Source organism: Phalacrocorax aristotelis, chromosome 5 (assembly GCF_949628215.1).
Source record: "Phalacrocorax aristotelis chromosome 5, bGulAri2.1, whole genome shotgun sequence".
In the NCBI taxonomy this organism is placed as follows: Eukaryota; Metazoa; Chordata; class Aves; order Suliformes; family Phalacrocoracidae; genus Phalacrocorax; species Phalacrocorax aristotelis.
The window spans coordinates 38,515,590-38,529,226 of NC_134280.1; the positions used below are offsets into that span (position 1 = coordinate 38,515,590).

The window sequence follows — 13,637 nt, forward strand, 5'->3', positions numbered from 1 at the left end:
GAAAGCAGCACGGAGCTGTCTCCGGCCCTTTTACTACAGACAAGCACTGCAAGGGAGACAAGACTTTGTCATCTAATAGCACCCCGCTGCTTGAAGAAATGATTGGTCTTTTTATGGCTTATGTAGTATTTTTCTTGTGCCTTCCTAGCTGCTTTTTCTCACCAAATGACCCAGCTAGTGCCTAGAAAGTGTTCATGGGATTGCTTCTGAATTAAAACTTTCTGCAGTGTAGCAATATGCACCCCACGGTGCATTGCACATCACAGAAAATGGAAGGCTAAAATCTAGCAGAAAGGCTCTTTGCTGCCCCTAGCAGCAGGATATTAGCTCAGAGGGAATGCAGTGGGACAGAAATGACGATCTATTAAATTGAAAATCACAATAATGGAGGGGAGAAGCAGCTGTGTTGGGAGCTGCCAAAACTGCATATAAAAATATTTGGGTGGGTGAAGGAAGTTGGTTAGCCAGAAGTTAGAGCTTGTTCCCCAGTTCCCTCGCTCTAGCTCAGGCATCTAGTGCAATCATCGGTGCTAGCGTTGCTTTACTTTTGATTCACTGTCCTTACTGATAGAATATTTCTTCCAATAAATACCTAGATTTTTAGTGCCTTGATAGACCTATTTTTCGTATCCACTGCACCTGTCTCTGTTGTACACAGTAATCTTGTAAATGTTTGGATATGATACTTTTATCATATCTCTTTTCAGTATTGTCTGAACTTAACTCCTATTAATTTAGTCTTTCTGTATAGGTCTTACTTTATTGAAGTAGTTATTTTTATTGCTGCAGCAAACTGGATAGCCAAAGGTAATGAACTCCAAATAATCCTTACAGAGGAATGGCTATCAGTCTGTGGTGTTTATGGAGGGGCTGCAGTGGCTTTGGCAGCTCTGCTGACCTCAGCTGTGGCTGTATGACACAGGTGAGGCGGGGAATGCTGCTGAAACCAAAATGTGTCTCATAATGTTCTGAAGTCCTATCCACAGTTGTATTTGGTTCAGCGGCTCAGCAAGCGATTGCTTAAATCTGAGCTTTTTTTCTGCTCTGTCAGCTTTATCCTTGGCCGCATAAGTACTCGGAGCAAGTTGCCCTGGAGAATTCAGCCGTTGGCTGCTTCTAATTCAGAAGACAGATTTTCTGGATTGTGAATAACATGTTTGCATCCTTACATTTCCCTGCGGTTCTGTCAAACCAGAGCTTTTATATTTCAGCTTAGGGGGACAACGAGAGGTGGAAGGGGAAGAGTTGAAAAAGGGCAGAACTGCATTCAGTTCAGGAAGAAAAGCAGTACTTTGCACCATCCTGGCCTGCCGTCTACGATGGCTACCCTGCTGCTTGTCATGCAGCCTGGCAGTGGCTCCTGGATGTTTAAATGTATGAATACCTGGTTGCCATTGAGACACTTGTCTTTCTATAACAGGAGTGCAGCACTGCTGCCATGCAGCAAACCTACCTGGATTCGGGTATTAGGACTTCGTCACCAGCCCACAATCCTGTAGATATTTAGGGTTTGTTTATACACGTAGACATTCCTCACTCTACTATAGAGGTGAAGGAATGGTGATTTAACAGTAAGTAGGCTGCGTGACAATATGGTGACTACTTAAGCAAGCAAATTACTTTGCACTCTGTATTAGTTTACTGGTTGTGTGTGAACTTCTCATAGGCCTCTCTCAGTCCTATTGAGGGCTCTGGGGAGATAGTAGAGGGAATCACAGGACCACTTCAACATGCTGTTTATGGTGGTGTCTCTTCTGGGCTGAAGGCTTTGCTGGTGCATGAGTATATGGCTGTAGCAGCGCGCTGTGAGCATTTGTGCTTGTGAGAGTCTGGGCTTCAAGAGCAAACCTTATCCTCTGTAAGTGAGCGGAAGCACACATGTGCTGGAGCAAGCAAGCTGGGGAAGCTGCCTCATAGTGGTGCAGGGTGAAGAAGGCTGTTACAACAAAATGATCCACATTTATTTAGAAAGTGCTCCTGAGTAATTTAGTGGGCTTGACACCAGTTTGTGACAATACACTTTGAAGTGTTGTTGGTATCATCAACCAGCTTGTGCCTGGCTGCTGCTTTTTTGTGGCTTCTCTTGCCCTACTTCTTGAAGAACTGGGTATCTTTCTACTGGCCACAGGAGCTACACGTGACATGGTAGATATTATGATGCATCAGGTTCACTTCGTCCATTCACTGTCTTCTCATTTGCTTTAGTAATGACTATAAATCTAGCAATTCCTGCTCTGTAGAGAGCCTGCACCTGGGGTTTCTGTCAGTTATGGCTTATAAGGAATGGGCAGGTGAGGCCGAGATGCGAAATACCGATATATAAATGGCTGGTTACAGAGCTGTGTTTCTGTCAAGTATTGTGGTATAAGAATGAATGACAATTAATTTTGTGCAGTCCATAAAACATTAGAACAGAGCCGATTCAGGCACGTAGTCTCGTCAAGCACATGCCATCTCTGAAATAACAGTGGTTTCTTAAACACTCATGCAGAAGAGGTGCTTCTGAAGCAACTATTTATACAGGATGTTTAAGAAACTATTTTAGGTATCTTCCTCAGGAAGTGTATTTCATGTTTCTTACCGCCAGGTTTTACTGTTTGCGTCTAATGCAGTTTTAGTTAAGTAAGTGCAGTTATCAGTAAGATTAGTTTTGCATTTAAAGTCACAGGTATTGTGCTCATACTGTCCTTGAAGAAGGAGCTTGTTCCTTCAGTAAGCCAATATGTTATGAAATAGTCTTCCATGCAGTGGTGTAAACCACCATCAGCTTTTAGTAGTAGTTAGAAAGGAGAGGTAACACATGTCTTTGCAAATTAGGACAGGCACAGACGAATGAGTTAAATTGAATGTTGGCTTATTGAAAGTGGAGAGTGCTGGTGTCCCATCCAGACCAGGTGGATGATAACAAGTACAAGCAGCTACAGAGGCTCGCCATCGTTCGAGATTGCAGAAGTTCTGTGCTTGAAAGCACAGGAGAACCAGGACTTCATGCAAGTGAAATATTCACGGTAATTATATTTATCTGAATATTTATATATTGATTCATGACATTGGCATCAGGCTGTTGGATTAAAGGTTGCTTGACCCTAAAAAACTGTGCTCATGAGAACACAAAATGCTGCTTTGTATGTGATTGTGCAAATGGGACCCCATTGCAACTGGGTGAAACATAAGCATACAGCTTGCTTCTACCAGCAGCCACACTTCTGAAAAAAAGCTGAACTGACAGAAATGGAGAAATCTTGTCCTGGGGTCCACCCAAGAGAAGCATCCAACTGCTTTTAGATACAGCATTTGGCACAACAGCCTGGTGTGAGGAAGCGCTGCCTCAGGGAGTGTGGTGAGTTTCTTGGCAGTGGCATAGGTCTCTGTGGCTACAGACTCTCGAGAGGAGGAAGAAAGCCTGCCAGAGTCACATGTCAGTGTTTTGAGGGCCCCTTTAGGTAAAGTTTGTTTAGCTTTCTAGGAAGCTGCAGTATTTAATCTGACCTGAAGCAGCAAACAGATGGAGGGGTATATTCTGTCAGAGAGCGTGCTGTATTTTTGGCTTTCACTTCAAGCAAGAGGTTTGTAGGTGGCTTGCTTAGTGTTCTATGAATTTGGTGCTCTATATATTGCTAAACTGGGCCTTTTTTTGTAAGTAACATATATAATTTTGCGTCCTCCTTAAGCTTAAACTTCTTTGCCCAGAAGTTAAAAATGGGTTCCTTCAAAATTAGATGCCCTGTTAGACCATACGTTCTGCTGCTGCAGGGAGCAAGTCATTCACTTTGGTTTAACTGGGAGTTATTTATATCCTGCAGTGGGACCATGTATTTCATTTTTCAGATGAACCAGTGAATTCTAGTTTTGTGTTTACATATCTGAAAGACAGGATTCTTTCAGGATTCTTTTCTTTATAAGGCTTTTAAGTGAACTGATGCTTTTTCCTATTAGGTTGAACTCAACTTTCACCAGTGTGTGTTGAGAAACTTCCCTCTCTCCCTGAGACCATGTCCAGTTAATAGAGGAGGAGAAAAATTAACATTCTTGGGAAGATTTGTTATCATCATGTAATACCTTAGAAAATAAAAGCAAAAATAAAATTGTTGCAATACTGCTTAAATAAATGGCAGTAAAAGTTGGAGGCTCAGAAAAAGTGTTGTTCTCCTTTTTTCAGGGAGCCATTCAGCATTCCAAACTGGCTTGTGCTCGGAGAAGTAGACATCACCAGCAAGGTATTTCCTGGCTTCTTTTGCCAAATGCTGATAATAATAACAACAAAAATAAAAATAAAAAAGATTCAGATATGAACTAAGCTACTTGTGACTTCACTTGGCAGTGCAAGCCTGCTCTACATAACTTCTGCCTTTCTTTTGTTACTCATATGCCTGCCAAGAGCTTCTGAATTAATTTGCCCCCTTCTCCCTCTCCCCCTACCCCTGTGCCGAAGTGAAGGCATAGCATATCGCCCTTCGTGAGCCAGAGGAACATATGGGCTGGGGGAGCTTCAGCTGACCAGACCAAGGGCTCTGCTGTGATGCAAGGCACCACTTGAAGCAAGGGCAGTGCCTTGGCCACAGAGACCGGTTGTCTCTTTGCTTGGGCTTTACATGGATGCCTAATTCGTGTCAGATCCTAGCCCTGCTTTAAAATGCTTCAGATCGTTTGATCTGTGGTTACATCAGGGAAAGCAAACGAAAATGTCTATAGTGCAGAGTGATGGAGAGGAAAGGGAGGGAGGTTTGTACGTGCAGGGTGAAAGCCTGATCCGCTGCAGACACACAAGAAGAAGCCACAGCCTTCCCAATGAATTTCAGTGTCGCAGGGAAGGATATGAGAGCATTTCTGAAGTTTCAGAGTCCTGCAGAGAGTAACTAGGAAGGAATGACTGTGAATTTTTTTCACATTGAGGGGAGAGGAAACACGTGAAAACATTTTGAGTGTGAGGCTCTAAGCTGCCTCTGCTTATGAAGCGGTGGTACCCTGAAGAGGCAGGCTTAGATCTGTGGTACATTAAAATGAAGTAACAGTTTCATGGTAATTGATAGTGTTTTATGACACATCAGTTCCAGTTTCTGCCTTGTTAAACACTTTTAAAGCTGGTTCACTGCACCCAGCTTCCCTTCCTTAACTGCTAGGAACTCTGTGAACCACCGGCTTGTTCATCTCCAGCCAGAGCTGGAAATGCCGGATTGGTCCCAGCCTCCTGTTTTGCCTAGGCAGCACCTGCATTTCCTCGGGTAAAATCTAATATGCAAATGTAAGCATCATTTCTGGAATCAGTTAGAAACTGTGCATCCACATGGTCCTCTGTGTGTATGTGTAAGTTGCTCTTCTCTGAATTGTTAAATTCATTGTGGAAAGGAAAAATGCTTCCCGTGGAGCTTGATTCTGATAAGCTTCTAGAAGTTAAAATCAAGAGTTACTGTCCAGAAATCACTTTCTTTTGGCACACGTTCCTTCTAATTCTGTATGACCTCACCTGAAGCCTTTTATCTGACATTGGTTTTGGATTGAGTCTGCAATGCTGATGGTGCATTTGGCTGTAAAGATGAGATTGGTAATGGTTTAATTGATTTTTTTTTTCAAGGGAAACCACTGCAGTGTCAGGTAATGTATGCTAACACTGAGGTATGGGCTGCTCAGAGCTAATAATAACCTGGCCAACCTGACCCGCCTTGGCTTTAAAAAGCCTACTAGAGCTTGCTGTGGCCTTGTAAAGAGATTTTGTATTTTTGTGTCTGTTTGCTGCTGGATCATTACTGTGAGTCTGCTTAGCTTTGCATGAGGATTTAATTGTCAGCATATAAACAAACCAGGTTGCTCTAATTATTTCTCCTGCCAAGACTTTGACCATGTTGTAGTGGCTCCTTAGGATGGAGGGGCTTTCAATGAGGGGTTGAAAAAGCTGTACCCGCCCAGTTTGTACCAGAGGATGAAAAAATATATAGACTCTTCTTGAGCTGTTTCTTGGGGCAGCATATGATTTGTGTAGCTCAATGCTGTTTCATGAAAGCTCAGGTTAACAGCCCTGTATGTTTTATTAATACATACCATGGCAGTTTGACAGTGGAAACAGGGCATCCTTGTTAGGCATCCCATGGCTACTTCAGAATGGCAGCAGCAGCAGGCTGGAAAAACTGCAGTGCGCTAACTCTTGCCTGACCTGCTATTCCTAAAAAGTTCCTGCCAAGGAACTCAGAATGAATCTGAGTTTTATTTCAGTGCACTGAGGAAAAATATTTGAGAGTTTGGAGATTAGTTGTCAGCGCTGGAAGTGGGGCTTGCCAGAAGTAGTGACAGACCAAGCTTGTAAGGCAAACAATGCTACACCACGGGCTGACAATATCCCCCCGTAATCTGTGTTAAAAATAGATTTTACAGGCTCCAGTTTTAGCATGATCCATTCAGTAATTCATATGGCATTCCATATGTTAGGGTGAGAGAGGTGGAAATAGTGGGAGTTGGGGAAAAAGACACTGACTGATCCAGATCCTTATGCCATTTCAGTTCAGTTAATTGCATGCATTTAAAGTGTTGTAACGTGAGCAGATGGGGTGCTTCACAGTTATGTGGGGTGTGTGTATATATACACATACATATATATATATATATATATATATATGAAGTTCTCTAGCATTTGATTCCACAGGGCTGCACTGAGACTTTACCAACCAGTCAGGCTGGTCGTGTACGGGGGAGAGGATGGCAGTAATCAGTGGTGGGATGGGTTGAGTGATTGATCTAATACTGGGATCCCCAAAACCATGTGAGATGTGCACATATTGACTGAACAGGCTCATAGCTTGCAGCTTTGTTGCATTTGGTGGCAACCTCAAGGCGCCCTTTCTAAGGTTGTCATGTCTCCTCATTTGAAGCCACCCAGCTTTGAAATTGGTAAACAAACTTCTTCAGTGACCTGGGCCTCAGTCTTACTTAGAGCTTTGACACCAAGGTAGTTTTCCTCTGTTTGGGGAATGACACTTTCAGAAGGAGAACTAGCCCTGGAAGCAACAACTTTGTGTCCTGAAGAAGTTGCAGGAATGCAGGTTCCCTCCTCTCACCAAGGCTGCTGGAGCAGCCAGACTGCGGAGGACTGCGTGCTGGTAAGCACTGTCCAGCTCGGGCAACACTCCGGTTACAACCAGGGTAATGGGTGTTCTCCTGAGCACAGCCACAATCCGACTCCCCTCCTGGCCCTGCGGTCTCCCCGCTCCCTCTCTCTGGCAGTGCTGGTGCTCGGCCTGTGACGGGACCCCAAGTCACCTGGCCATGTGAGGTGCGAGTGCTCTGCTGTTCTCAGCCATTTCCTAGTCAACTTCCCACCAGCCCTGTCCCTGCCTGCCCGCCCAGCACCCTGGCCCTTCAGCAGCGCCTGCGCGGGTGCTCTCGGGCAGGGGCAGCCTTGCCTCTGTGCAGAGCAGCCTGCCTTGCCCTACGCTCCACAGCGGGAGGATGGCAAACAGGCTGCCTTCCTCCTTGCTACTACAGCCTTTTAAAGGATATAGTAAAGCAGATGGCGCCGTGCTTATGCGTAATAAACAGTGAGAAAATGAATAAGCCCGTTTGTCAGCTTGGGTTTTGCTCTGCGCCATCTATCCCTTCTTGGTGAATTCTGGGCCTTTCTGTTGCAGCCTCTGCTCCTGCTGGGAGCTCAGTGGGGAGAGTTTTGCCTGCAGGGACCCCTCCCCTCTCTTCCCAAACTCTGGTCCCTAACGTCAGGCTTTGCTCAGGTCAGCTCTTCCCTGAGAGCAGCCAGGCTCTCAGCAGGGCATTGATGTGTAGGGTTGGGCTTCACTGAGTGCAGCATAATTTCTCTGAATCTTCAGGTAAGCCAGAATTTTTTTTTTTTATTTTTCTTTTCTAGTTTTCTTATCTTAAAGAATTCTATGGGCTAGTCTTCAGTTTTTAAGAGCTTGAAGGGAACTGGCTACATCAGGGGTTTGGCTGTCTTTCACTTAGAGAGACTGCTAGAGACATTAGATACGTTTGGCCAAGGACAGCGTGAACTGTAAGTGGTTTGGACCTGACTGCTTTTTGCTTACAGAGATGTGGTGGGGGTTTTTTTGTATGTTTTTTGGTTTTTTGTGTGTGTTAGTCCTAGTCCCAGTCCATACAGCACTTGCGGCCAATTTTCAAGCTATGTACTCTTTGCTTTCTTTCCTGCTTCCCCTCCACGTGGACTGGGAGGTGTGAGAAAGCAGCTTGTGGCAAGCCGAACCCCGTGCTGTCCTCAGAGGGTTCCCATGTCATGCAGTGCTAGCTGAAAATGCATCAGCAGGTCCCAGCTGAGATGCTACCTCATCCTGCAGCTGACAGGCATTGTCCCTCTGTATCTACATTGTTGTTTGTTTGCTGTGCAGCTGATAAGCTTGGTGCAAGCAGATGCAGCACCTAGTACTCTGGGGCTGGCTTGGGACTGAGGCCCCAGGCTGCTGCAGTGTAGATAAAACGTAAACAGTATAATAATCTTTTGCCCTGCTAGTGGGTAAGGAAGGTCAAACAGTGGGGGAAAAAAGCTGGGTTGCAGGAAATCTTTTCTCACCTAGTTTCTGGAAGTCAGGGAAGAGATGCAGGAGCTCACCTAGTTTCTGGAAGTCAGGGAAGAGATGCAGGAGCTGGACTGGGCTCTGGCCTCTGGTGCCAGTGAGATACCTTGCCTCTTACAGCCTCTTTTCTCCTCCCACCCAATATCCTGTGTCATGAATTCATTTCTTAGCAGGTGTTTGTGCAGTGCCCTTGCACTGAGAGTGCTTTCACTCCTGAAGAGTCTTTGTGGGCTTCAGGAGGAAAATAATAATAATTGGCTGGACAGCACAGGCAGGGATCAGCTGTCACTGCCCTTGGTGTACCCAGGGGGAAATAAGGAGATTCAGTCCAGTGCTTTTCAGGAATGAAAGATTAATTTGGGACATGAGACTCTTTTGGTCTTTTAAAGGGGCAAAACCTTGAGCCACAGAAATTAAATAGCAACATGTGGAGTGTTAGTTGAATAAAAATAAAATGAGATAGCAAAAAAAGCCTTAAGCTTTTTAGCTTATCTTGTTCTCTGAGCTCTCCATCAGATGGCAAGCACCTGCTCAATGCATGGATATTAGGGGCATGCTGTCAGGAGACTTTTATCTTCAAGTGCCTTTTGCACTCTGCCTTCTGCTCATCAGATTGCATGTTGCAGGGTAGAAGGCATTTGCTGGTCACAGTGACTCGTTTTTCAAGTTACTGAAGTGTAAAATCATTTCTACCAAGGCATAACAAAATAAAATAGTGCTCAGTTATTTCTATCTTGGCTGTATGTTGGAGTCAATCTGAACCAATGCCTGTGTGTATACTTATTAATAAAATATATCTTTTTATGGAGAAGGCTCCTACACTTGGTTTCTCCCTTGTTCAAGGGATGGAAAGAGACAAGGAAAAAGGCTTTAAGGCTAGGTGAGGAAAGTGGAGAGAAAACACTACTCCATTTTGCTTGCCCCGGTGGCATGGTTAGTGAATTTTTGAAAGTAGTTTGACAATGGGGTGAATACATGTACTGAACAGCTTTCACTTAAGGATTGAGACATGCAATACAAAACAGTAATCATTTGGGCCTCCTGACACCACTATGAGATGATTAAGCAGCGCTTGGTCTGCTTAGGATGAAGTGTGGGGCAGGGGACAAGGGGGAATGAGAGCTGGAAGGCGGAGGGGTGCAGTGAAGGACGCACCAGGGACTCTGTGTGTTTGGGGCATGGTGGGGAGTGGGCATTTATGCCATGTGCAGGATGACCTGGCTGGGGACATGCATTTAGCCTGTACCCAAGGATCTGCAGCATGTGAGTGTGGTGTGGCTGTGGCAGCCTGGTTCTTGGGAGGGCTGGGAGATTGCAGGCCTTTGATGGGGGCCTGGCCAGAGGGCAGGCACAGCCCGCAGCGGCAGAAGTGAGTGAGGTGCCATGGCAGAGCTGATGCAGGCTGTGAGGACACAGATAGCGGAGAAAGATGGGAAAATGAGGGGAAGAGAATATAGAGATGCAAAGGAGCAGCAGAAAGGGGAAAGAGATGGACGGAAGCCAAAGAATCAGAGAGAATTGTTAAATATTACACGAAATAGGTTGAAGAACAAGGGAAAAAGATGGAAGAAATGAAGTGCTAGTAATGTAAATGTGTGTTTCACATTTGTGTAATTTTAGATTTATTTACATTTGCTCCTATGTTTATAACACAGAAACATTTAAGAATTATCCTAAATCTTACAGCAGATGATGATGATGTTTTCTTAGCCTGAAAGCATTGTGAGGTTCGGAGGGGGAGAGCTGCTCTTGTTTCTTTTTTTCCCCCACCATCAGGTGTGACCCCTGGGTAGTGACTCAGGAAGCAGAAATCAGAGGATAAGATAAGCTCATGCTTTTTTATTTGTTTGTTTTTAAAAGGTTTGAATACTTCTAAGAATTCACAGCTTTTAACTGTGTTTAATGGTTGATAGGTCCTGTTAAACGCTAGAGTAACAGAGTATTTTGGAATTTGCGATGGTGGGAGACAGGAATCAGCTGCTCTGTTTGACAGTCGGTATATGGGGCATGTGTAGACATGGCTTTTTACTGAGAAGACACTCTAAGTCTCTCCAAAAGGTGTAAGGAAAAAAACCCCTTTCATCCTGCCAGTGTCTTTCACTGAACCTTGCCATATGCTCCTTACGTGACTTGCCTCTGTAATGTTGAACCCTGCCCTCAGAAACAGCTGGAGAAGAGAACAGAGAAGAGATGTGTGAATGTTAGAGCGGGGAAGAGCAGCAAGAAGAAAAAGCTGATTTCATTTGGGCCTGATGGACTAACAGGGGTTAGCAACTGGAAGAGGCCTAAATCTAGCAAGAAGCATCAGCAAATATAATCTGCTGGGGGGACAAAAAAGGCTGGAAGAAGAGTGTGTTTCCCAGCATTGCAGTGGTTAAAGCTCAGATATTTTCCAGCACCCAGGTATAACCAGTTGGTGGTGTTTGAGAAATGCTTAGTTTGAGTTTTTCTAGAGCTCCCTGTCCTTTGATGGCCTTAACAGATGACATCTTGTAGCAAAGAATCAAAATATCCTGGAGAAATATCATAAGTTAACAAAGGTCAGGCAGCCTTACCAGATGTGAAATTTCTGACTCTTGACCTGCAACTCTCTGCAGCAGGTGTGGGTTTCTTGTGTTTTGTTTGCATGCTAGTTCTTTATGTGTGAAAGCTGGTTATTTTGGCATGGACTTGTATTTTTTTATTAGTAAAGCTGTTCATGATTTATTACTGACTTTTCATGGTTTCCCTTTATTAAGAAGTGCAATAAATATTTATTTTTCTGTTCTTCAAAATTTAGTCTCTGAATAAGAACTTAAGTTGAAGAGACGATTGGTAGTTTCCAAAGGAACACATAGCCTGATTTTCTCCCTTAAAAACCTCACACATGCAATGAATAGAGAATAAAACCTATAATGAAAACCCATTCCTTTTCCACTAATCTCTTCTACTGTGGAAGCTGTCAGGCAGAAGATTTATATCTGAGTGTAAGCAATGAAATGTTGAAGGATGATGTTGCCAGTTGTCCAAGTTCTGAGGTTTTTGGTTTGCATTGACTGGAAAGCAATTAAAAATGACTAATGAGGGCAGTACAAAATATTAGGCAATTTGCAAGTCCTATGAATAAGGGCTGCTATTAAGTGAGATGAATCCCAAGTTTAATGTACTTGAGTTGTCTTGAGGTTCTAGTCTAGCTCTAGTCTGAGCTAAAGTCAAAGCTTGGTTGTGGAAGGTAAGTGTGTGTCTTTGGTGATGACTTGTGCTGAGGTGGATGGGGTGAATGGCTTCGGGATCTCCCTCTCTGGTCACTGAAATGCTGCTGAGCTGTGGCACAGCAGGGTAAGTGTTTCCAAGATTGCAGCAAGATCTGCAAAGAGAGATGATCTGAGGGAGACTCACGAAAATAACAGTACCCAACAGCCAGGCGTTAGAAAGGTGAGCCTACATGTTAGAGATCCCCAGCAGCTAAAAGAAGATAATGCAAAAACCAAACCAAACCAAACCCCAACCCACCAAAACCCACTGTCCTAATAAACTGGATTCTGTCCATTCTGCTTCTGTGACTCTATGCTTGTACCTGCAGAGTACAGCCAAGAACAGGCTCTGGAGGGTCTGTCCTGCCATGTTTACTTGGGTCGACTAACTGTTACAGCTCCAGTTGTCCTGCTGATTGTAGTGGGGATATTTGGAGGATAGCAGAAGGTGACTTGAGCAAAGCTAGGAGACCAGAAAATGGAGTCTTCATGTGGGGTTGGGAAGAAGTCCTCTGGGTGTGAACAGCTGCAGGAGGGCCACCCTCCTCCTGTTTATGGCTTTTGTTCAGGGTGGGGCTGCAGACAGGTTGTGCTACGTTGCAGTGCTCTGTTGCATTTTCTGTCTTCTTGCAGAATAGTGGATTGGTTGTTTCCCATTGACTTAGCTGTGATGAGTGATGATGTTACAGTGTAATTCTGAAAATGCCTTTGTGGTTTGCACTACCATATTCCTGGGGCTTGCAAAGATTTGCAAGAATAGCTTTTTGGGTGAAAATATAAATAGTTAGTTTGGAGTTGGTTACCCTGACAGTGTAAGCTTTTGGTTCATGACAAGTTGCTACTAGTCCTTTCTGCAGATGATGCAGACTTATGAATTGGGCTTATGGTTTTTTATCCCCTTCCTTCCTCCTAGGAAATTTATCTAGTCTGATCTTTTCTGTGCTGTTTTTGAAGTTGTAGCTGATGGCCTTTAAAGGTATTGGTGGAAACTCCTCCATCCGAAATTTGGATCCTAAAAAGGGATTCCCAGTGTGTTTTGCAAGTAATGTTGGTCTTGACTTGGTCTGCAGGGCCAACTTCTAAAAGCAATGAAAGCTTAAGCCAGTTTAAATATCCCATCAACTATGTGCAGAGAATCATCATAGTAAAAGAGCTCAGAAAGCTGGATGCTTGTTAATATTCATCCCATAATGATTTATGAGGCTAAAATGTATAAAAAAGTGATACTTTATATTTTGCTACAGCAGCCCCCTATGCTTGTTTAATATTGTTAGTGGAGAGCTTGTGTCCAAAGGGGTGTTCAGTGACACCATCAGCTGAATAAGGTCTTTCAGATGCATGTGTCTGCATTAGTAATGAGAATGCTTGCTCTCATTTTACAAAGGAACAATTTCTTTTAAATATAACACCCTCCTTCCCATCCCCTACCCCCCAAATACCACCCTCAGAATTCTCATTACAGCCCTCTTTCATCCCTTTATCTCATGTTGGCTGAAAATGCCTTTGTCTTCAAGTTCCTTCAATTATTAATGATTCAGTTGTATTCTTTTTGCCAATTGGTGCAGAGAGAACCTTGGAGCAAATGTGTATTAGTTATTCCATTTATTCTCTCCTCTTCATTCCTTCAGCAATCTTTTTTTAATAGTGTTGTGCTCCTGGTTTTTCACTCGCAGGTTCTGCATCATTGCTCGGCTTTTTTGCTCAAAGGTAAGAGCCGTTGTGCCCCAGAGACTAACTTTTATTCTGAACCCTTTTAAAAAGAGGTGGGGAGCCTTCTTGCAAATGCTAGAGTTCTTCAGTCCCTACTTTCATGTTAACAAGTGGACAAACAACTTCATTGGAACCAGTCCCACTCTGTGGACCAACTGGAAGT

General features: G+C 44.0%; 1 protein-coding gene across 25 annotated transcripts in view; it reads left to right on the forward strand.

The window, feature by feature from the left end:
* Positions 1-13,637, forward strand: part of MAP2 (microtubule associated protein 2) — a 236,915-nt gene that overhangs the window by 73,492 nt on the left and 149,786 nt on the right. The window contains exon 3 of one of the 25 annotated variants that reach the window (XM_075094013.1): positions 4,160-4,217. The exons of the other annotated variants lie outside the window; for them this stretch is intronic. The gene's annotated coding sequence lies outside the window, so the exon portion shown is untranslated. The remainder of the gene's footprint in view (positions 1-4,159; positions 4,218-13,637) is intronic. 25 annotated transcript variants of the gene reach the window in all.